Here is a 24,691-nt window from a genome sequence, read left to right as displayed (position 1 = left end):
CCCATGTACACGTATGCCTAAGAAGTGAGCTAATAAGAGATACCCCCCCACACACACACACACACACACAGGCTCTGGAAAGTCTGTACATGCAACAACAGGACCAGTAGGAAAGTAAATCCACCCTATAGGATAATGTTGCATGTGGCATTTTCTCCATGCAATGCATGACATAAGTCATGGAGGTTTAATTATCAACAGTCTCATTTTAGTGGTTTTAGAGGTTTAGAAACTACAAAACTCGCTTTCTCTAAAACCACAAATGTAATTTAATTTATGAAAAGATCTGTATATAAAAAGTATGCATGAAACAAGCTCAAGGATTATTCCTAGTGAAATAAAAATTCCAAAAACCTCTAAAAGTCTGAATTGATTAAAAATGGTCCAATAAAATCAGTGCAGTTCCCATTGACTTCTATAGGACTTCGACAACTTTTACTTGGTGAAGTTTTGCATTAGAGGTTTTAGTGGCTTTTGCACTTAAAGGAGAAGGAAAGTCGTTTCACACTTTGGGGTGTCAAATGTAAGGCACCCCCCAAGTGAATGTATTTACTTAACTGAAACCCCTGGCCAGTGCTCAAATCAGCAGAAAACTGCACTGGCCCGGAGTTTTTCCAGCGAGCACCATGGCTTCTTTTCCAGCTTCTTCTTGCTTCTCGTGGCTGTGCATGCACATTAGAGCGAAAAGCCTTTAACTATTTCATTCTACTCGCATGCGTTCCCACCCTGGAAATTTGAAGAAAGAAGAAGCCAGAAGAGGATCTCTCTGTGGTGCTCACTGGTATAACCCCGGGCCGGTGCAGTTTTCTGCTGATAGGAGCACCGGCCCAGGGTTTTAAGTAAATACATTCACTTGGGGGTGAAATGACTTTCCTTCTCCTATAATAAATCTTGAATTTTTAGAGCTTTTAAGAATATTGGAAAACCACACATTTTTCGAGATACATGGAAAAAATAGAAATTCGATTGTAAATGGGTCCTGTAGTCTTCAGTAAGTCTTAATGGGGTTCAGTGCCAGCGGGGGGGGGGGGGTCACATTTGTTATTTGAATTCTGTCTGTGACTACCTGTGTCATCTGTTACTTGTGAATGTACCCTTTTGGATTACAGACTGTGTAAATTTTGTCAAACGATTTGATCCTTCGATTCAAAGGATCCTACAAAAAAAAACTTTGACTTCTAAAAACTTAGCCAAAAACTCAGAGAGGTTCTAGTAGATCCCCCATAGGCTAAACAGCAATTCGGCAGATTTAAGGTGGCATAGTGTCAAAGTCGAAGTTTTTTAAAGAGACAGTACTTCGATTTTCGAATGGTCGAATTTGTGAAGTTTTTTTCAATCTGAATCAGATTTTGGCCTATTCGATGGTCGAAGTACCCAAAAATTACTTCGAATTTCAAAGTTTTTTCGAATTCGACCCTTGGCTAAATGTGTAGAGCCAAATAAAAGTATTTAAATTCATGTGCACCAATCAAATAGAAGCATCAGTATATGCAAATTTAAGCAGGTGTAAACAATGAAGCTACACAAAGCTCTCATTAGGTGCCATTTTGATACACCCTAAGTAGGATTGAGTTAGGTGGATGTTTGGTGGCTGAATAAAAGGGGATAATCCCCGACTGCACTAATCGGTGTGTGTGCGGATCCGTTTCTTTTACACATTGAGTTAGGTGGAGGCCATATTAGTACACCCAAATACATAAATATGTCACAGTGTGTGGACCCAAATAAGTATCATATGGGCAAGCCTGTGACACATTGATGTTTCCAAAAAATGACTGAAAGAATAAAATATACACTAGAAAGATTACAGTCAGTATATATCATAGACAATTCCTAAAGTCACAAAAGATCAAAAATGTTTTAGAAATAAGATACATCATACTCATTATTTAGACCATTGGGGAACCTAGTAACCAGAGTAAAAATCCATTTATTCTCTAAATAGCAGGGCCGGAACTAGGGGTAGGCAGAAGAGGCAATTGCCTAGGGCGCAAAGGCACAGGGGCGCCAGGCACGTACCTCTTCTGACGCCTTCCCCTGGCTCTGACCGCTATGTTCAGAAGCTGTGGCTGAAGTTCTACGTCGTGTATGGTGTTCTGCGCATGCGCACTTGCGCGGATTCTGCACTCGCGCTTCCTTGCCGCACGCTTCTGCGCATGCGCGAGCGGCGGGGGCAAAGGACTTGGCCGGGTTGCCTAGGGCGCCCGACCGAGTAGGCCCGGCACTGCTAAATAGAGTAACTTTTTGGCTCTATGATCTGGCATTAGTCTTTGGATGCCTCGTATAGAAAAAAATACGTAAGATCTCATGAAAAACAATTAGAAAAATGTGTGGCTACATTTGTTTCAATTTTATTTTAAATATTATTAATGTGTTCTCTTGCCCTTTCTTTCAGAGGCCTAGTTGTTTGTCCAAAATATTGTACACCGCATCTACTGCAAGAGATGAGGTAGACAACAGTGAGTATTGCAATTTATGTATTGATTAATTTTGTGTCAAACAACAAAAAGGAGCCCACAATCCAATGAAGCCACTTTCGTGCCCCTCACCAGGTCCTCAGCATCCCCACTGCCTCAATATAACCAGCCAAAGAGGAGACGGCACTCCTGTAAAAAAGGAGCTGATTTATTGTGGTGTCCTGCAGGTGTAATACGCCTTACGGATTTCGGGAGTTATTCCCTTAATGCCTATGATTAAGAGAATAACGTAAGGCGTATTACACCTGCAGGACACTGCAATAAATAAGCTCCCTTTTTACCAGAGTGCCGTCTCCTTTCTTTGGCTGGTGAGATTAATTTCCGTGACATGTGAAGTGAAGGTAAACCTTCTCAACCCAATGTTTCTTTTATGTAGTGGCCAGTGTGTTAGCAGAAATAAGCCACTCAATATTGAACTCTACAGAATTTTCACTTTGAAAACTAAAGATCTCACAACAATCATGATTGTTTAGAATTGGTCTAAAGGGGCAGAATTAATATCTGAAATCTTCCTGTGTATTGCCACTATTCTATTGTACTCTACATAGGTCAGGATTATAGTATATTGAACTCACTGTATAACAGCAAAAAAAGGTGTGACAAATCTAATACTGAATACAGAGAACTGATGTTTAAGAATCCACCATGCAACAAATTATCTACAATAAGCTTTAGCAAAGAATAGAATATGGAATTAGACAATATGTTATGGTATCCAGTGTAATCTCCTATAAATATGTTTCTATTATATGTAAACTATGCATTAAGCCACATGGTTATATACACATTTTTCCATTTTATTCAGATATATCATGCATACCTTCATCATATATTTGTGGGTAGTGATGGGAATTCACGAATGGGAAGACACGATGGGAAGACTAATTCGCTACAAATTTCCACATTTTGCCGCAAGTGTATCATATTTTTTGGTGAAGCAAAATGGCACCGATTTGCCCGTTACTATTTGTGGGCATTCGGAAAACGTACAGTATGTACATAATGAGGCTGACAAACATTTCATAGATAATGGAATTTTCTTAGTTGCATTTTTGTTTTGCTATTATTGCATCTTATCCAAACTAGGTGACCTAATCTAATGACCCCATTTTTTTGTTGTTCATGGAAATATTTGTTTGTCCGGATAACAAATCTGTCCTTAATTTGTATCTTCATACCTTAAGTCTATAAGAAAATCATGTAAATATTAAATAACCCCAATAGGCTGGCTTTGCTTACAATAAGGATTAATTACAGTTATATCTTAGTTTGGGTAAAGTACAAGATACTGTTTTATTAATACAGAAAAAAAGGAAATTATTTTGATAAAATTGAGTCTATGGAAGATGGCCTTTCCATCATTTGGAGCTCCCTGGGTAACAGATTTCCGGATAACAGATGCCATACCTGTATATGTATACAGAGTAGTCCTAATCCAATGCAGATCTGGCAGATTATGGGCATAGGATATGATGTTAGGCATTCCTGTCTTTATAGCCTTTGCTGTTAACATACAGTAGGTTCCCTATAGCAATTTGTGAATCTATGGCTGCTAAAATACATAATTTAAACATAGATGTGAAGCCAAATTCCCTCAACCCTGAGTCAACACTTGTAAATGCAAAATAGGAAAACAGTAGTATGCTCTCCTCTAACAGAATGGTGCCTTTGCGAGACAGAACTATGATGCATTGCATTGTTACTCTGAGTCTGTTCAGCAGCAAAGGGATTAAAACACCTGACAAAAGACAAAATGAGACTCCAGAGTAGAAGGTGCCAATAGTCATGTAGGGCCGCCATATGTTTTAATTGTAGATATCTCACCTGAAGGGAATTTACTTTATTTTCCTTCTTGGCAATAAAAAAAATCTCCAATCACAGCTTTCCTACCAACGGCTGTTCTCATCAATAAAATATTTGGTTTGCTAGCTGTGGCAAGCAGAGAAAAGATAAAAACAGGTGCAGCTGGATAATATTTCTTTATAATTACTCCTCATAAACATAGACAAGAGCCCTCGGAAATGAATTATTTGCTGGGACAAAAAGGAGCAGGAGATTTAGCAGTACTAATTCTAACTTTAGAAATTAATGGTGATAGTTTTATTGTAATGTATAATGCCAAAAGCCATCGGTATCTACTTATATAAAGTGGCTGTTTGGTGTCTTTTGCATAAGCTTAAACTTAGCACAAAAAAAGTATTAGAGTTACTGATATTTTATTTTAGTTGGAGCAAATTAGCAAAATATATTTTTAGCATCAGAACAGTATAAATGAATTTGTCAGGCTTTTCATGGGATAATTATTAAGTTTAAAATAAAAAAAAACTTAGTATCACCTTGTTGCTAATGCTTCAGGTTGCAAAGTATCTTTACTGAGTACCTACTTTTGTGCTGAACTTGAATTCTTCTTCCCTAGTGTTATAAAAGAGGTGTAAAGCTGCTTAACATATGGAGCAGGTCATATATCCTGGGTCCTACCATCTAGGTAATGTGCAATGAACAATAATATAGGGGTGCAAGAGATCTAAGGGATGCAACAGTGCAGCCTTTTAGTGCTCACTTAACAGAGCCTTAGCCCCCACTGTCGGACTGGCCCACCGGGATACCAGGAAAACTCCCGGTGGGCCCAGGTGTCAGTGGGCCCTCTTGCTTCTAATCATTTGGCCTAATTTATGGCCATTTCCTATTTCTTAGTCTTAATAATGGAAGCATTGAGTATATTATATAGAGATAAAAGACTAGGAGAATAAAGAGGTCGAGTGAAGAGAGGAGGAATAATAGTTTGGAAAGTGGGCCCACGGTCTAAGGTTTTCTGGTGGACTCCTGGCATCCCAGTCCGACACTGTTAACCCCTCCCCACCAGGGGATTTCCTTTCTGAATGGAGCCCCAGATTAAAAATCCTACACAGGTATCTGCATTCCTCCTTACAGTGGTTTCCCATTATGATGCACCCGATCCTATACTAGAAGAGCAGCTGTTTTCAAACGAAATTACTGTTTATTCTAACATGAATTTAACATCTTATTTTATTCAGCCTCTTCTTGACACTTTCCATTCTCTTTCCATTTAATCTCTAAACTGTCAAATTCGACTAGGGAGTTGTTCAAATTCAATTTGAGTTTTTAAAAAAATTTGAATTTGATGGTTGAGCCTCCTAAAACCTGCCAATTTGCTGTTTAAGTCAATGGTAGATGTCCAGGGATCAATTTGGAGTTGTTTGCAGACTTCCAGACATTCGAGTTTTTTCTGAGAATAAAACTCAAATAGAGTTTTTTTAAATTCAAATTTGATTCGAGTTTTCAGGTCAATTTAATTCATCCGAGTTTGAAAAAATAGATGTTTTTTAATAAATTTCGATTGGTCGAATTTTGAGTTAAGGGGCGTTTTTAAAAACTCACATGAATTTGTAGTTTAGGGGAGTTTTTAAAAACTCACATGAATTCGAAATTCGACCTTTGATAAATGTACTTTCTCGTGTGTGCTGTCGAACTGGCATGCTGACTAGTCAGCACTCAAGTGCAGCTTAATTCCTTTGGCCTAGATGTTGTCCTCTCCTCAGTGTGAAACTTCCTTGGTGCCAATGCACTTCAAATTGACTTATTCAGTTGAATTATGTAGCCAACTTTCCTCTGGAATTGACTGATAACTGTTTGTCCTGATTGCCATTGGCAATGGAATAAAAGCCTAATTGCAGTTAACCTGCGTTTGTGAGTGTTTCCAAACATTGTTACAAATTGAAACTATAGGATAGTGTTGTGCTTTTTATGTGTGTGAGCTTGTATGAACTAAGAGGGTTACCAATGAGGTCTTTTACAGTAAAAGGGGGCCTAAACCCAAAACATCTGAAGACCTCTGGTTTAGGGGTTTAGAAAGCACAAGCTGGTTAATGGATTCTTGTCAATAATAGGGGTGTGACCTGGGCTTTGGTCCATGGGACCAATGATGGATACATCATTCTAATATGTCACAATTACTAATATTGTTCTGTGTCTCTACACACTATAACTCCAGATAACATATGCTAAATTCCGATGGTGTAATTTTGATGGAGGCCTAGAAATTAAGGGCATGATGTAGACCCAAGTTACAAAGAGGTCTCATTGGCAAGTAAATTTCCTTTGGTAAAATAACATATTATTTTATAACAAATTATCTAGTTAAAGTGTATTACGGATGTTCAACCTTACACCACTGTACACCACTTTGGTTCTTTTTTTGTACAGTAACCTCAACCCTGCAAAGCATCTAAAACCTGGAATGCATATCTAGAAAACCAATATAAAAATGTGTGCCACTGTGTCCTTATGTAAGTAGGAATGTCCTTAATAGTGTCCATATTTTGTTTATGGGCTTGTTAAGCTTATATCTTATATAGAAAATTACAAATTTCAACTAAAGATAAAGGTTAAAAGGTGTCCAACACTTTTGTAACTGGTAACACTATGTAAATTCCATGGAAGTACATTTCTCGCGGATGGATAAAGGGAAATTATCTCGTTGCAAGACTTTTGCCAAGTTAAATATTTGGTTCAAAGCCAGACAAAGAAGCTAATGATTAACTAACTGGAAATTGGAAAATATACAAAATATATAATTCTGCTCTTTAAAAATGTGCATTTAAGAGCACTTAGCAAATGAAAATGTAAAGCCATTAGGAACTCTTTCCAAGTAAATGGACATCATATTGACCTTTTGTGCCCTGTAATTTTATGTACTTTATGGGAGATATATATTACAGGGAGAAAATTATCCCCTTTACTCTTGTAGAAGCTTATTTGAGTAAATTCATTTAAAGTGGACCTGTCTCCCAGACATAAAAAGCTGTATAATAAAAGACATTTTCGAATTAAACATGAAATCCAAATTCTTTTTTTATTAAAGCATTCATAGCTGTTGTAAACTCATCAGCTGTCAATCAAAAATAGCCTGCCCCTCCTCTATGCCTTAGCCTGTTTTTGAGATTCCATAGAGATTTGTTTAGTCTTCCATGCCTTAATGTACATGAGTTTGGCAACAGTCACGGTGTTGGTGAGTTGTTGGAATTGTGGAATTGTGAGTTAGTTTGTTTATTTTTTTGCACAATAAAGTGGTACAAGGGTGCTTTACAATTGAGATTCCAAAGATAGATTGGACATTGTGTAAACCCTAGTCAGAATCTCTGGACATTAGGGCAGGACCACCACACAAGAAACGTAGTACCTTTATAACCACAACCACAGAGACATCTTGGGTCAGTCAAAGGGACAAATCTACGCTAATTCACTATAATGCAAAGTTGCATTTCAGCAGCTGAACGCAGGCGAAGTTTCGCTAACATTAATTTGTCGAGTCGAGTATTTCATAGCGCTCTTTTGCTAGCGTTTATTTGACGCCTGTGCCAAGTCATCAGTGAAAGTCGTACCAAAGCAAAGGGGCAAAGTTTTATTCTGTCATTATATATGAAGATGATATTCTCCAGAATGAAGATCAAAAACACATTGAAAAATGTAAATTAAATTGCTTTAATTTATGTCACATTGGGGAATTCCCTTCCCTGATCACGTGTCCTGCTATGTCATTTTAGTTTTAGTGCTGCTGAGAAAGGGCAAACATGCCTGGACTTGGGGCCTTAAGTAACCAGTGCACTTATGAGTTGGTTAACTTCTGCTGACCAACACAAGTCCAGCACAAGCGGGCCCAGAAAAGGGAAACAGTCAATTAGGAAGAAGACTCTGAGTTCGGTCTGTTAAAAATGATAAGATTAATTTGTCGTAGTTAAACAAAGTAGCACCGACAAAGTAAAAAGGTGATCCACTTGTCCCTTTTGTAGTCTAAGTAAAAATGTTCAAGACCACAAAAGGGACCTCATGCACATGCTCCAAAGGAGAATCTGGCGCCTTTGTGTGGGCCAAATATGAGATCTGGTCCCTTCAGAGGATGTGTAGCGAAATATGTGATGAAGGTCCAGCTGCATCTAGAAAGTAAATAATTACATGTTTATTCCAAAAGGATTAATGTATAATGTTAAAAATATTTTATTTGACTTAAGGAAGACAAGCTGCCTTGTCACAGGAGGAGGAGGAACAGCAGTAGCCCCAAGGTCCTGCCCCAGAGGAAGAGGGATAGATAGAAGATGGAGAGCCAGAGTAGGCAGAAGCTCATGCTCCAGAGGCAGAACTGGAGGAGGTAGAGTTGTTGGATATTGGTGGAGGTAATTTTTCACCCATAGAAATATCTCAGTATGTATATTGTGATCAGAAATGGTCTACAGTGACAGTTGATGTAAGGTTTGGAGAAAAAAGATTAGGACATGTGACACACTAGTGTGTGTGTATCTTTTGTGATGTTTTATTTATGTAAAAATAAAATGTCTTAGACTTCAGCCAGTCACCCAGAATAAGCCAAAATTCTCAAGATAATTTCTAATATGAATGTATTCCTTGAAGCTTGTTTGCCCATCACTTTCTTTAATTTTATCTTTTAATGAGCTAAAACACTGTAAAAAAAAGGCAAAATATTAAATGAACGGAACCAAAAAAAAAACCCATTACTATAGAGAACTAAAACACAATCTATACATATATTTCACTTGGAAATTCAGACGCCCACACCAGAGGCAACCCTGGTATAATCCAGCCAGGAGCCTCTTGAGGAGGAGCCAGCTACCCTGGATGCCAGCCAGGAAAAGAGCCAGGAGGGAGGCAGTCAGGATCCCACCCTTACTGAAGTGTGGAAAAAGTTTCAAATGCTCAAAAAAAAGAATGGAGGTCCTGGGAAAGAAAAATATTTTTTTTTCAACCTCTTCATTATTGTCTTGAACTAAAGAGTCAGTTACATATGTTTTATATGATTTGCCCATGCATGAATGCACTCACAACTGGAAACCACTTTGTTGCAATGTTTTGCAATAAATTTTAAGTTAAATTTTATTTTTGACCATAAACAGCATAGAACAGTCTATTGTCAGCTACAGTAAAAACAAAAAGTGACAGGCTCAAACCAGACATGATTGTTATAGTTCAACTACAGCAGTAGTACAACACATTGCAACAAAGTGGTTTCCAGTTGTGAATGCATTCATGCATGGGCAAATCATATAAAACATATGTAGCTGACTCTTTAGTTCAAGACAATAATGAAGAGGTTGAAAAATTTTTTTTTACACATTCAGCATTTCTGTCCCTATGTGTTTGTGGGAGGATGGCAATCATCAGCATGTATAAAATGCTGAATCATTATCAATGGTGTAGGTTATTACATATAAAAATTAATAATATATTATAGGGGCCGATTCACTAAGGGTCGAATTTCGAAGTTAAAAATACTTCGAAATTCGACCCTCGGATTGAAATCCTTCGACTTCGAATATCGAAGTCGAAGGATTTAGCGCTAATCCTGCGATCGATCGATCGAAGGATTTTCCGTTCGATCGAACGATTAAATCCTTCGAATCGAACGATTCGAAGGATTTTAATCCAACGATCGAAGGAAAATCCTTCGATCAAAAAATCACAGGCAAGCCTATGGGGACCTTCCCCATAGGCTAACATTGACTTCGGTAGCTTTTAGCTGCCGAAGTAGGGGGTCGAAGTTTTTTTTAAAGGGGAAGTACTTCGACTATCGAATGGTCGAATAGTCGAACGATTTTTCGTTCGATTCGTTCGATTTCGTTCGAATTCGAACGAATTTAACCAATTCGATGGTCGAAGTACCCAAAAAATACTTCGAAATTCGAAGTATTTTTCATTCGAATCCTTCACTCGAGCTTAGTGAATCAGCCCCAACTTAAATCTTATCTTAAATATGTATAACTTGTAAAAATACAAATATGTACATTTGAAAAGTCGCAGGCGTTTTTCCTCCATGATATTTTGAAATTGTACTGGAGGATATGATGTCAGTGGCAGAATAGTGTGCAAGATGTGAGCTTCATCTTATCAGTTTGCCTGATCTAAGGTTGGCGAAGGAAACTCTGGTGAAAGAGGTAACGCTCCGTAAATTTTGCACTTTAGTGTATTGGCAGGATAACAACCGTTCTCCTGAGAGAAAAGTCGCCTGGCGATAGAGTGTGAACGAACGCTAGCGATGGTCTTGTTTGCTAGCGAATTCTCCTCTACACCTGTTAGGAAATTGGAAATCACATTTTTTAATTGATAAATCTCAAAAATTCAGGTTTAAGTAATTCTCGCCATAATTTTCTCAAATTGCTCCAAAAACTGAATGGACTCTTGAGAAGTTTTATGAGATTACCTGGGGAGTGGTGGGGACACCCGCCACCTCCCCAATTGCATATCACTCACTTACTTCCTTTTATTTTGACACAGCGCATGACATAAATGCACAAAATTTAGAGGTACTGTGCTCTATTTTAATGCAAAATGAAGTACTCCAGCACACGTATTCTGCTTAAGGGTTACTACCCGTGTTTAATGTCAAACCAAAAAGGTTATAACGTTTCAGGGGGGCGTACCCCTTCATGTGGAGGTGGGAGGCACAGATCACCTGACAAAGGGGTACGCCCCCGAAACGTTGTAACCTTTTTGGCTTGACATTAAACACGGGTAGTAACCCTTAAGCAGAATACATGTGCTGGAGTACTTGTTTTGCATTGAATAGTGGAGGGGCCATCCTCCCATGCCCCAAGCACCGTGTATGTTACAGAGAGACCAGGTGTGCACCTGCATTCTTTGGCTGATTTACTCTATTTTTAATGGCCAGCATAAGTTCTGTTTTGTAAGTTCTTGGGTGCGATCTCTGACCTCTGCCTGATCCTGACTTTGATGATTGCTGCCTGTCCTGACCATATTGCCTGTTCTTGACTACGATTTTGGATTCTGATTCGGTACCTTGCTGCTCTCTCCGTTATTAACCTCAGTCTGCTTTATCCCCATTCCTTCTTTGTATGCTCTAGTTCCCTTGCCTGCCCTGAGCCAGTGCCCTGGTTCTCTCACTTTTAGATATGGTAGCATCTCATCCCCAAAGAATATTTTTTTAAAAAACATTGGTGGCAGGGGCCTATAGAGTGTTAAAATAATAATCTATAGAGTATTAAAATAATACATTGGTAGCCAGGGGATTAAAAAAACAAAAATAAGCACACATTGGTGTTCAGAAGAATTGAACTCGTGGCTTCAGGACTTCAACTTCGCCTCCTTTCATGACTTTGGGTCTTTTCACTGCTTCAGGGCTTCAATTTCAGCTGTTTTTGGGTCTTTTCACCGCTTCAGGACTTTGGCTTTGGTTATTGGCTTATTTTACAAAGACAAGTGTAAGACTATTCCACAATTATTCAACAAACCTTTGGCTAATAAAGAGACATACCCCACATATTTATTTGCACTCAAAGTATACTGAAGTTTCTCCTGACACAACAGCATTTGTTGTACACATTTGTAAACTTGCCTAAAATCTCCAAATGTACTTTCACTTAGTAATCAATGTCTAGAAGTTGGAAAATTGCTGCCTGCAGTTGTATCGCTAGGTCTGTCTGCAGATATTGCAAATGGAACTATTTACTTGCAACTTTTCAATGGTGTGGTGGGCATTATGCAATATGTTCTTTTTTCAAGAAAATAAGGGAAAGTTTTGCTCCCCATTAAACAATTCTAAACCAATAAGTGTGATGCAACGAGACTGTATTACTGTTACAAATATTGTTCTTTCCATTATTATATTGTTGAAGTATTTTATGAAGCTTTTTAACTATTTATATTAAGTTTAAAGCATTGATATTTTCAACAACAGATGGATACATACAATAACCATACAGATTATACGCAAAATATTGAATGGGAAAACAGTGTACATTATTTGTTACTTATTAAACAAAAATATAAACATTGCAAGTGTCTGATTCAAAATGTCTGTACCCCAGGGTCGGATTTACATAACAGGTGCATAAATCCAGGCCTGCTTAGGTCTGGGCATTGCAAATGTAAAATTAAGCATTCAGCTGTCCACCACTTTTTTATGGCTCTTAAATATTTAGAATTTTTTATTTAGAAGTTACATATTTCAACTGCTATCTGGTTGCATGGGCGTCCACAGAGGGGGGCAAGAGGGGGCAGTGCCCCCCCTGGGACTGTGCACATAAGTTTCCACCTGTTCGTGCATTGGCCCCAGCTTACTGTGGTTTCTGTTGCGATCCCTCGAAGATTTTTCTTCTGTGCAGCAGAGTTTTCTTTTAGCTCCTCCCCTAGCTGCTCGCTCCCCCCTCCCTTGTCACGGTGCTGCCGGATCGTATTACTTCAGCTGTGACAGAGAGAGAGAGAGCAGCCAGGGAGCATCTGATTGGCCAGTAGCACAGACTGCAGCGCGGGAGAAAACGAGGAAGGAAAGCCCTATCTATTGCAGTCTGCAGCCTTGTACTTGTGAGTTCTGGGGGTATTTATACATGTATTTGCCCCTGTGCCATCTGTTTGTGTGTTCTGCTGGTATTTATACATGTACTTGCCCCTGTACCATCTGTTTGTGAGTTCTGGGGGTATTTATACATGTACTTGCCCCTGTGCCATCTGTTTGTGAGTTCTGGGGGTATTTATACATGTACTTGCCCCTGTGCCATCTGTTTGTGAGTTCTGGGGGTATTTATACATGTACTTGCCCCTGTGCCATCTGTTTGTGAGTTCTGGGGGTATTTATACATGTACTTGCCCCTGTGCCATCTGTTTGTGAGTTCTGGGGGTATTTATGCATGTACTTGCCACTGTACCATCTGTTTGTGAGTTCTGGGGGTATTTATACATGTACTTGCCCCTGTGCCATCTGTTTGTGAGTTCTGGGGGTATTTATACATGTACTTGCCCCTGTGCCATCTGTTTGTGAGTTCTGGGGGTATTTATGCATGTACTTGCCCCTGTGCCATCTGTTTGTGAGTTCTGGGGGTATTTATACATGAACTTGCCACTTTGCCATCTTTGTGTGAACTAGGGTTGCCACTTGTCAGACAACCGGTATTTTGAACGGTTGCCCGGGTCAAAACTTCCTGGATGGTTTTTCAAATTAGGGAAACTGTGCAGGATTCCCTTGATTGACCCGGCGATCGGCAGATCGCCGTGGCATAGCTCCACCCCCTGATGGCAGTGACACACCCACCTATCTCACAGGCCCGCCCACAGATGCCTCCTTGCCCCACCCTGGAAAATTTTCTGCGGACACCCATGTCTGGTTGTGAGGGCTTAATTACACTAGCATCCAGACAGCAGTTCAAAAGTTAACATTGCCCAAGTATAGTTACACTGGAATGTAATAAAAGTCGCAAAGAGCAAAACAATTAGCACAAATGAGAATAAAAAGTCTAATTTAACAATGTAATACTCTAGTCTTCCTTAAACGGATATTACATTGCGAATTTGAATTGCGCATTGCCCACTTTTAAGAAGTGCTTGAAGGTGTCGTAATCTTTTGGAGCAAACATAACAACTTTTTCATTACGTTTTATTACATTGACTGCGCACTGGCGCTTACTATAAAATTTATCCTATATACAAAAGAGGACTTATCCCCCTATCCCGTTGCACTGTAGAAAATTAGACACAATGTATTACAGTAAAAAGCAATATTTATTAATAACCATGCTAGTGAAACAAATTAAAACATATTTAAAAACCAACAGCGCTGCTGGAAACAAAAAACGGGGAATACCCTGATGTTAATTAGTGATCACTATTTTTCATACTGGTTGAAAAACCTTGCGTAGGTAAAGAAATGTGGTTGGAGCAGTAAAGGTGGTTTGGTAAAACGTATTAGGGGTGAACTCCCGGCAAAGACCACATTAAGGGCATGTATGCCAAAATGTCCCTTCTTCTCTGTATAAGAACTATGTCCCAAGCAGGGTAGGGGCTGGCTCCCCTTGCAAGACCCTCAGCGGAAGCCCCTTGAGCCGAGGTTAAATGCAGGGTAAGTAAGGAGTTAGCTGTAGCAAACGCTGGATCCAATGTAGTAGCCAAAAGGCTATATATGCAGAACCCCCGTTCAGTATGCCAGCAAAAGGTTTCCTATACTTGCCCTTGTGTGGATATCGTCCGTGGTGTGGAACGCTCACAAATATCCGTCAGATCATCCCCGGGATAAAAACTGCATCCAATCCGCAAGGGAAAAACACCGCTTTGAGCCCAGCAGCGCCGAACTACTCGACAGCTGTTTCGCCACGAAAGTGGCTTTGTCAAGAGATATTCCCCGTTTTTTGTTTCCAGCAGCGCTGTTGGTTTTTAAATATGTTTTAATTTGTTTCACTAGCATGGTTATTAATAAATATTGCTTTTTACTGTAATACATTGTGTCTAATTTTCTACAGTGCAACGGGATAGGGGGATAAGTCCTCTTTTGTATATAGGATAATTGCTTTAAATGTGGTGGACACCCCTCCCCCCTTGCACTGATATATAATTGAATGCTGGCGCAACTGTGGATGTCTGCTTATTTTTAACCCGGCGTTCTAATCTTACTATAAAATTTGCAAACCTTCTTCCACTGTCGGAAGTGGTCGCTACACAGTTTCCGGGTTCACAAAAGCTATATTAAATTCGCACAAAGTCAAATTTGTTCGCACAGAGGCATAACTTTTCGCATTGCAAATATTTTTTCCATTACGACGTTTATTACATTCCCCAATTAACATCTAAAAAGGTATTTGCTCTTAAACAGATGACCAGTAAATTTCACTTGGTTATTGGTTGAAGTAGATGATTACTATTTATCCTAAATGAATTGATTTTTATTGCATTATTTAAACTGTATGTTTTAATATACAGTATATATATATATATATATATATATATATATATATATAGTATCATATTAAACTTCCTTAAAATAATTTTTAGAAATGTTTGGGCAGCACATATTTATTTGCAAATTGTTTTATTGCCCATGTTTTTTCCTGAATGCTAAAATATTGCACTGCTGTGCCTTCTTTCCGTTTTTTGTAAAATCCCATCGAGAATAAATTTCCGCAAATGGCTCGCAAATGAGACGGGTATTTGTGTGAGTGCGCCCACTGTGCAAAGTTGTTGTGCGTGAAAGTTGTGTTGACAGTAACTTAAATTCGCTTTTGCAAAACTGTTTTGCAAATATTTTCTCCACCACCAAAGTTGTGTCGTAATTCAAATGCAGAATGTGCACATAATATTCACAATTTGTGATTTTTGTCATATTTAAAAAGTTCTTATAGACATTTGAAGTGTGAAAAAATAATTCTCAATTCTGTTTGCACAATCTTATTCAACTTTATAAATGTAACCATGAGCAGGGAAAATACATGCACTGTGCAAACCAATATGCCCTGCGTGAAATTTATAAATGAGCCCCTCTGACTGCAGATTTATATCTATAAATATTGTATGTAAATGCCCTTTTTTAGCCGTGAAAAAGGTCCCTGCTTTGACCAAAACTTTGGGAAATGTAATTTCTTATTGGTGATGTATAATACGCAAGATTGAATTAAACTAAATAAGAGTGCACTATTATAACCCTACTAGTATGTTACAGATAGACCTTTTCTAACTTTTTGGTTGATCATAATTATGTATTAATTATTTTAAGTATCCTTTATATTCTGAATCTTCTAGAATGTTGAAAAAAGGTTTCCGGTTGTCAGGGGGTCACTGATACCAGCAACAGATTTCTTTGACATTGCAATTTTATTGTTATTCTTACTTTGTTTTCCTAATTTTTTTCTTTTGGAAAACTCTTGTATACATCTTCCATTTTGATTCAAAAACTCCAGTGACCCCCTAATAAACTCCTAGCAACCAGAAGACATTTAAATTTAAGTCTGAGCTGCAGTGCAAAAAGCAAAATGTATTCAGGAACCTCTAAAAATTGAAAGTGAACAAACCCATTAAATAAATGTTTATTTTTCTCATTAGTCCCATCTGTATTTCTGAATTTACCCAAATATTATAAACCTTTCATCCATAAAACTGTCACCAATATGATCAAGGTAATAGGAAAGGAGGGAAAGGAGCACTTCAGTTTTTAATGAACATACTTTTCCCAAAGAATAGTAAAGTATTCTGCCTCTGAGACCATACTCTTTGCTAGTTTCCATGCATTTCATTATTCCATTTTCCAAAAAGGAAGATGAATGCATTATTATTAATCAAATGGTAGGTAGAAATGACAGGACACAGCAGTTGGCTTCTAAGTTTGGCAGGCACTGTATGTTGTTCCCAATTATTCATCAACCATATCAATCCTGAATGAGCGAGTGATTCAGAACAGTGCAATTTCAATGGCGTTCATTGTCAAGGCGATACATAACTTATGTGTTTTAGTGATGACTGATATGGTTCTGGTCAAGTAAGTCACTATTTTTACACTAATTGCACAGATAAATCACACCTAGATTTGGGCTTCCATTAAAAAAAGAGAAAATTGATTCATTTGAAACAATATTTAGGATATCCTCCACACTAAAAATAGGTGACATCTACATTAGACAAGTTTATTCTATAGGCAATTTTAACTGTATTATACCAATGGTCTGCACATAGCAGATAATTTGTGTGAGTACAAATGACTGGACATAGTTGCAGTCTGAATCATTTTAATGTGCTGTTACAGTAGAGTGGATACGAGATGACTCAAACAACAGGATTCAAATAGAGATATTCAAATTAGTAATATTTACAACTGGAGGGAGAACATTGCAGCAGGCATTTCAAATCTCCCTCATTCTTCCTCACTATGGAGGAGCCTGTCATATAGCCACCGAGAGCATCCAGTTCCGTGGCGCACACAAACACCATTGCCACATGGTCCTAGTGCCGGGCCCCTTAGACAAGCACTGGAGCTCCCAGTGCTCCTCAGGATGCGGCTGGGCGGCATGCCGCCCCTAAAATTTTGCCGCCCTAGGCCCCGGCCTTTGTGGCCCCACCACAAATCCGGGCCTGGTTTTATTTAAACAGCTATTCCTTCACATATGTATAAGTCCCAGTTCAGAGGAGAAGCCGCCACTGGCTGTATAGAGAGGGTTTATGTGTGGAACATTTTCTCTTCTAGGAATAATAGATTTATTTTTATTTTATAGAGGTACAGAAAAGAAACATAAGAGGTAAATCTTTGCATGCTAGGTGTGTTACTTTGAGATATATATATAGGAGAATCACGGGTTCTAGTGCCTGGGTGAATATTTTCTTCACTTTGTACTTCTGTCCAATATTTCATGCCCTAGACAGAAGATCCTTTCACTACCCTGTCAGTTAGAATCTTTTATACCCAGTTTCAGCCCCAATGGCAGTATCCTGAAATTTCGATCTCAAGCTTTAATGTCTGTCAAGTTCTTTCATTACACATTCACTAAAGGACCAGTGCAGCTTATGACATCATATTCTAGAACAGAGGTCCCCAACCTTTTTTACCCGTGAGCCACATTCAAATATAAAAAGAATTGGGGACCAACGTAAGCATGAAAAAAGCATGGGGATTCAAATAAAAGCTGTGATTGGCCATTTGGTGCCCCTTATGTGGACTGACAGCCTACAGGAGGCTCTGTTTGGCAGTACACTCTGTTTTAATGCCAGCAAAAGTTGCCTGGTTGGTGAGCAACATGTTGCTCGGGAGCTACTGGTTGGGGATCACTTTTAGCCTGTCTTAAGTGCACTTATTTAAGTAAAGAACATATTATGGAATGTCGCAAAAGGTGAAGCCATATTCCTATGGTGGATGAAGATTTAATTTCAGCACAATGGACAGGGGCCAGGACTCGCTGTAAGGAGCTATGGAAAGCTTTACACAGACATATGGGGCCTTTTTTAAATGGAACTGTGTAGAGGTATGGCATCCATTATCTGGAAACCCGTTTTCCAGAAAATTACGGGTTAGCCATCTCCCATAGATTGAACAAATTATTTACATTTTTAAAATGTGTTTCCTTTTTCTTTGTAATAATAAAACTGTAGCCTGTACTTAATGCCACGTAAGACATAATTAATCCTTATTGGAGGCAAAACAATCTTATTGGGTTCTTTCAATGTTATGTAAGCCTCTGCACAGGTGTGTGCTCCTTCAAATCTTTGTGAGTGATTTACCATATATTGTGCACAGCTGGTAAATAACCAGACATTATCACTTTCGGAAACAAACATCCAATTGTTAACATTGCAGGTTAATAGCACAATATATTTAAATGCACATAAAAACTGTTATTTCGGGTGTTATTGGGCCTTGAAATCTGGCACATAATTCCGTTATATAATCTTAGTATTACCAAATGTCGTTTGCAAATTGTTTGCATCTGCATTTTGTATTTCATATCTCTACTTGTCTGATACATGAAAAACCCAATACTGCATCACATACAGGGGATTAATCAAAATCTGATTTTTTTCTGTTTTTTTAAATAAAAAAAAGTCCAACCAAACTAGAATCCATAATTGCCCTTATTTATCAATAAAATAAATTGAAAAAATTGGATCGGGAAAAACGGACACCTGAAAACCTTGAGAAACCATTTTCGCGGAAAAACCAACGTCAAACCCAAAAAACTCGGAACATTTTGTGGGAGTTAAAACATCTTCAAATGGTTAAGGGGACATCTGCCTTTGATGTTTACACGATAGATGGCATATTTTCAGATTCGGACTTGGAACAGCTTCAGGGCATAATCAGTTCCGGATTTGTGGCAAAGCCGCAAAGGCCCGGGCCTAGGGTGGCAGAAATTCAGCGGCGGCATGCGGCCCAGCCACATTCAAGTAAGTTGCTCCCCTACCGTGTCACCTCCGCGTCATCCTCCCCATCTCCTTGTGCCTGCACGTATATGCGCATACGTATGTGATACACATCTTGAAAATGCATATATGCGCATATACATGCAGGCACAAGGAGACGGGGAGGATGACGTGGAAGGGGAGGATAATGCAGGAAGGGAGGGGAGGGAAAGAGAGATACTGAGGCGGAAGGGGACACAGAGAGGGGGATGTATACAGGGGGGGGGGTGATGAGCGGCCTAGGTGCACCCCATTCGTAAATCTGGGCCTGGGCATACATAATACATTGCAAAAAATTGCACCTTTTTTTACTTCGACTTTTTCAGGTTTTCGACATCGAGACAGACGCCGCAAAAAAAAAAGTTTGCATTAATAAACCCCCACAGTGTATGTTTAATTATGTCCACAACGCATATAAGGTCTTTATGGGAATGCTGATGCTGGTGATAGAACAAAGATCAACATTTCAAGCTGAAAAAAGAACCCAGATATTAACTTTCTTCCTAGGTGTCATAGTTGCAGTACACAAGCTCAGCATTGCAAAGCTGAAAAGTATTCAAGCCTATTAAGTGCAACCTCTATGAAACCCTCTGCAGAAGAGAAAGTCACTTGTTTATTTCTTTTTGACAAAGCGCTAAAGCATTAAAATGTGTTGCTGGCTATAAAAAAAGCATGAAACATTCACAGGAACAAAATGTGAAATTGCATACTTTAGCAATGCTCTGCCTTTCTATAATATTATCATACCTCCCAACTGTCCCTTTTTCGGAGGGACAGTCCCTCTTTTGACAGCTCAACCCGCAGTCCCTCATTTGTACTGGAAAGTCCCTCTTTTCTCTGCACTGAACAGCCAGAAAAAGAAACAAAGTTTCTCACTTAATTGGCTTTTAGCAGAGAGCACAGAACAGCTAACAGGTGCAAATAAGATACTTTGTAACAATTTTGAGACACAAAAACACAGTTTAGATAAGGAGAAATATTTCCAAACTTTCATAACCTGCCAAATTTTGTAAAACGAACATGGTAATTAGGGGGTGTGGCCACAGAAAGGGGTGTGGTCAAAAAAATTGCTGCGCTACGTGCGGAAAAAAAAATTTTGTCCCTCTTTTTAATTCCAAAATGTTGGGAGGTATGTATTATTGTTTACATATATTTATACTTTGCCAACATATTCTGCACCTCTGTAAAACACACATGTAGATTAATATAAATATGAACGTCTGTGTATTTAGGCACCTGAGTGTTTTAAAACCTCAAGAAAAAACTGTATTGCTCTCACTTTAGGTTTCTGTCTTCTTGGCAAACCAGCAAACATTGTTTCAATTATACATTTAGGATAATGGAGGCAAGTATACAGAGATATAGGGACATATATATTGTGTGGTGTAAAAAATGGCGGGATAATGCACCACATGTCACCAGGCTTCACTGTGTAAATAACTGCTTACATTTAATTACATGTTTTTTCTTAGAGTGAAGAAGCAATGTAAAATAACGGAGGTAAATCTTAATGAATTTGCCATTTATTTTAGACAGCCTTTTACACCAATTTTTTGCCAAATTTACTTTTACACAGCATAATAAATATGCCCTATAATGTGTTGTATATATCTATATATCTAATATAGGCCTATGGCGACTTCTGGGAAATGTAGTATGGGCTCAGTACATACAGATTGCCATGGCAAATCTTTCTTCTTTTTTCGTAACTTTATTTAACACTTTATTTAACCGTGACAAGCTTTTTGGTACTTTTTTGGTACTTGGTCCTTGAGAAAGGTCACACTATAGTTAATGAAACGTTGGGACTGCACTTATGATTAAATACATTTTTTTTATTTATTTAAAAAAAGACCCATGCGTGCCGAACTTCTTTTACTTATAAAAAATATATTAAAAAATATATTATATAAACACAGTCTATTTTCTTCTTAATTTGCAAACATAGCATAGAATGGTACAGAATTTAAAATTACCATTTGTCTTTATCTAGTAGGGGTTGGGATTACCATGGGATTCTTTCAGGAGGTTATTTATTTAAGTACGAATGCCAAATACTAAAAAATCTGAATTTCTCAAGATTTATTTAACCCCGAGTTTGGAAAAAGTCAGAATCTGAAAATCCGGCATCTCAGATATATAGAAGTCGTTGGGAGAGGTCCCTATTCTGTGGTCTGTGCTGGAATAATCAGACGACTATTTCTGACTTTTCAAGCAAAAATATGGTTTTGGGTAACAGCCCGAAAAAATTAGTGATTCAGAAAAGAAATTTCAGAAAAATCACTAGATTTTTGCTAGATTTTTTTGTGTTTGTTCCCAATCTGATTAAATCGTGCTATTTTTAGTAATAAATAAGGTCTAATCATGAATTCTATTTTGGTCAGACATTTTTAATTTAAATTGTCAAAACAATTCAGATTTTGATAAATGAAGTCCCCTGTATTTAAAGGAGAAGGAAAGCTATGGAGGCATTTTATTGACAATAGATCAGCTGCAATAGTGCAAGCTAAAATGCTATATTTATTCTGTAGAATGTTTTACCATACCTGAGTAAAAAGCTCTAGAAACTCTCTGTTTGTTTAGGATAAGAGCTGCAGTATTAACATGGTGTGACATCACTTTCTGCCTGAGTATCTCCCTGCTCTGGGTTCAGATTACAGCAGAGAAGGGAGGGGGCGGTTGAAGAGGAGCAAACTGAGCATGCTCTTGCCCAGGGCAATGAGGTTAAAGATGAAGGCAGGAAGTCTGATACAGAAGCCCATGTGTACACAATAGATGGAAAGAAATGCAGTGTTTCTTTTGAAAGGGGACTCAGAGCAGCACTACTTTGGGGGTTTACTGGTATATTTAGATGGACCTTTCTGATAAGGCTTACTTAGTTTTAACCTTTCCTTCTCCTTTAAGGGGCAGATTTATCAAGGGTCCAATTTCGAGTTTATGGGAGTTTTTAAAAACTCCCATAAACTCGAAATTCTAAAAAAAAACGAATCAAAATTCATTGAAAAAAATCTATTTTTTTAAATTTGGGTGAATAGGATAGACCTGCAAACTCGAATCGAATTTGATTTTCAAAACTCCACCAAATTGATTGTAGGATGTCCCAAATTGGCTAAAACACCAATTTGGCAGGTTCAAACTTCGAATAAAAAAAGACCAACTGAAATGTATTAAAAAAATCAACTTTTTTTGTGGGGGAACATGCTGTATTCATCATTCAAATCGAAGTAAGATCGTATTCAATCAAATTGGATTCAAAGTATTTAAAAAAAAAAAACGTTGATATTTCAAAGTCCACCAATTGACTCCAAATTGGTTCTAGGAAGTCCCCCGTAGGCTAAAACAGCAATTCAGCAAGTTTTAGATGGTGCATGGTCAAAGTTGAATTTTTGAAGAGACAGTACATGATAAATTTCGATATTAAAATGTTCAATTTTTTTTTCAAATTCCAATCGAATTTGGACAATTCCCTTGTCCAAGTACACAAATTTTCACCGGTGAATAAATTCACATATTAGCAGCAAAAATTTGCTGTCAAATTTCAAGTTTTTATGATGTCGGCGACGGAATCGACGCCGGCGACAATTTAGATCTAAATTGTCGTCGTTGACATTTAACGGACGCCTATTGACTTTAATGACCACCGGCGTTAGTTTGAATTGTCGCCAGCGTTGAAATCCGTACTTCACTAATTTTTTACCCGTTTTGTGAATTTCGCTAGAAATTTGCACAATTCGTGCCGAAGTGAAACAGGACAAATTCGCCCATTACTAACCATATTGCAATGAATTGATTCAAGCCCTTATTGTGAAAAATCTCATTAGAGACTTATTACTTATATATAACATGGAAAAGGTTTGCACCAGACCAGTAACAGCCAATCAGAAAGCTGTCTAATTTGTTCTAAATACTTAGTGACAATGGCTTTTGGGTTATTAGGGCAAACATAGTTATTGTGAAAAGTACAATTGTATTCAACAATGAAAGGATATTTTAGAATAAACTACGAGAAATAAAATTCATAAACTGAAAAAATGCATGTAGAGAAAGCAGTTTAATAAAATCCTTGGGAGTGGGAGGAGTAACTATGGTTTTAGACATACATTAAACAATAAGAAAATCTCACTGTAGGTTGCCTTATATGAACACAGATGTGTTTGGCATCTTTGTGAAATCTGTGTACTTCTTTCTATAACAAAATAATCTCTTGAGCTTTAAGATGAATGATGCACATGTGTTTTTGTCTTCCTTCGCAAAAGATAGCCACACCATCTGGACTTTCCTAGAGGAGTGTATTACAACTTACAAACAAAACACATGCATTAAACATAATCATTCTGTCCTTGCTACAGACAGCTCTGAAGCTTTGTCCATTTTTATAAATTTCACTGTGTGCTGAGCTGGTTCTCTGTAATAGAAAGCAATTATAGAGTGGTAATGTTTCCTTCATTTGACTCCTGTCTAGTTTCAGCATTACTAAACTCACTAGAAGTAGTTTTTTACCTTCAAAATATAATACAGTGGTATCAGTATTTTTGTCATTAGAATATTAATTATAACAGTGTAATGTATATTTTGGGGCAGATTTATCAAGAGTTGAAATTAGAGTTTATGTGAGTTTCTAAAAACTCCCATAAACTGCCATAAACTCGATTTTTGAGTTAAAAACGACATTTAAAAAAAATATATATATTTTTAAATTCGGGTGAATGGGATTGACCCGCAAACTCAAATCGAATTCAGATCGAATTCGATTCAAGTTTTTTCTCCAACAAAAACTAGATTTCAGGATGCCACCAAACAACTCCAAATTCCAGGATGTCCCCATAGGCTAAAGCAGCTATTCGGCAGGTTTAAAGTGCCAACTAGTCAAATTTGAATTCTTAAAGGGCCAGTACTTGATACATTTCTAAATTAGAATTTTTTTTATAAACTCAAATCAAATTTTAACTATTCCCTAGTCGAATTAAATTTGAATTGGAAATTCTAATTTTGACTTAGACCCTTGATAAATCTGCCCCTTTTTGTAACTACTTGAAACTTCAAATAGTTACAATTTAAAAAATGATAAAAGAGACTATGCATTTTAAAGGAACATTAACATCAAAAAATGTTTTAAGTAATGAAAATAAGGGGGGGGCGGAGTTTGCCTAGCAACCTTAATGGACGCATAAGGGTAGAGCTCCGTGCACGAGGGAGCTACAGATCCTCGAGGGGCGAATCTAAGCTGCCCATTGCGGGCTATTACTCTGGCTGAGTGATCCCTCCACGTCATGGGCCAGAGGAGAAACCAAAAAAAGGAACAAAAATCTGTCTCCACTTACTTTATTCGAGCGTTGCAACGCTCCTCCGCCATTTTGGATTCGCCGCAAGGCGCGGAATCGCAGGCCTCTGTTATGACGGAGCAGCAGGGTGAGAGTATCCCGGCGACAGCCACGCAAATCCGCGAAATGCTGCAGGAAGTGAAATGTACACTCCAGGTAGAATGCTTCATATGTGGTGGCAGTGTGTAAAAGTTACAGCTTTTT

Source organism: Xenopus laevis, chromosome 2S (genome assembly GCF_017654675.1).
Source record: "Xenopus laevis strain J_2021 chromosome 2S, Xenopus_laevis_v10.1, whole genome shotgun sequence".
In the NCBI taxonomy this organism is placed as follows: domain Eukaryota; kingdom Metazoa; phylum Chordata; class Amphibia; order Anura; family Pipidae; genus Xenopus; species Xenopus laevis.
Note: the sequence above shows the minus strand (reverse complement) of the source record.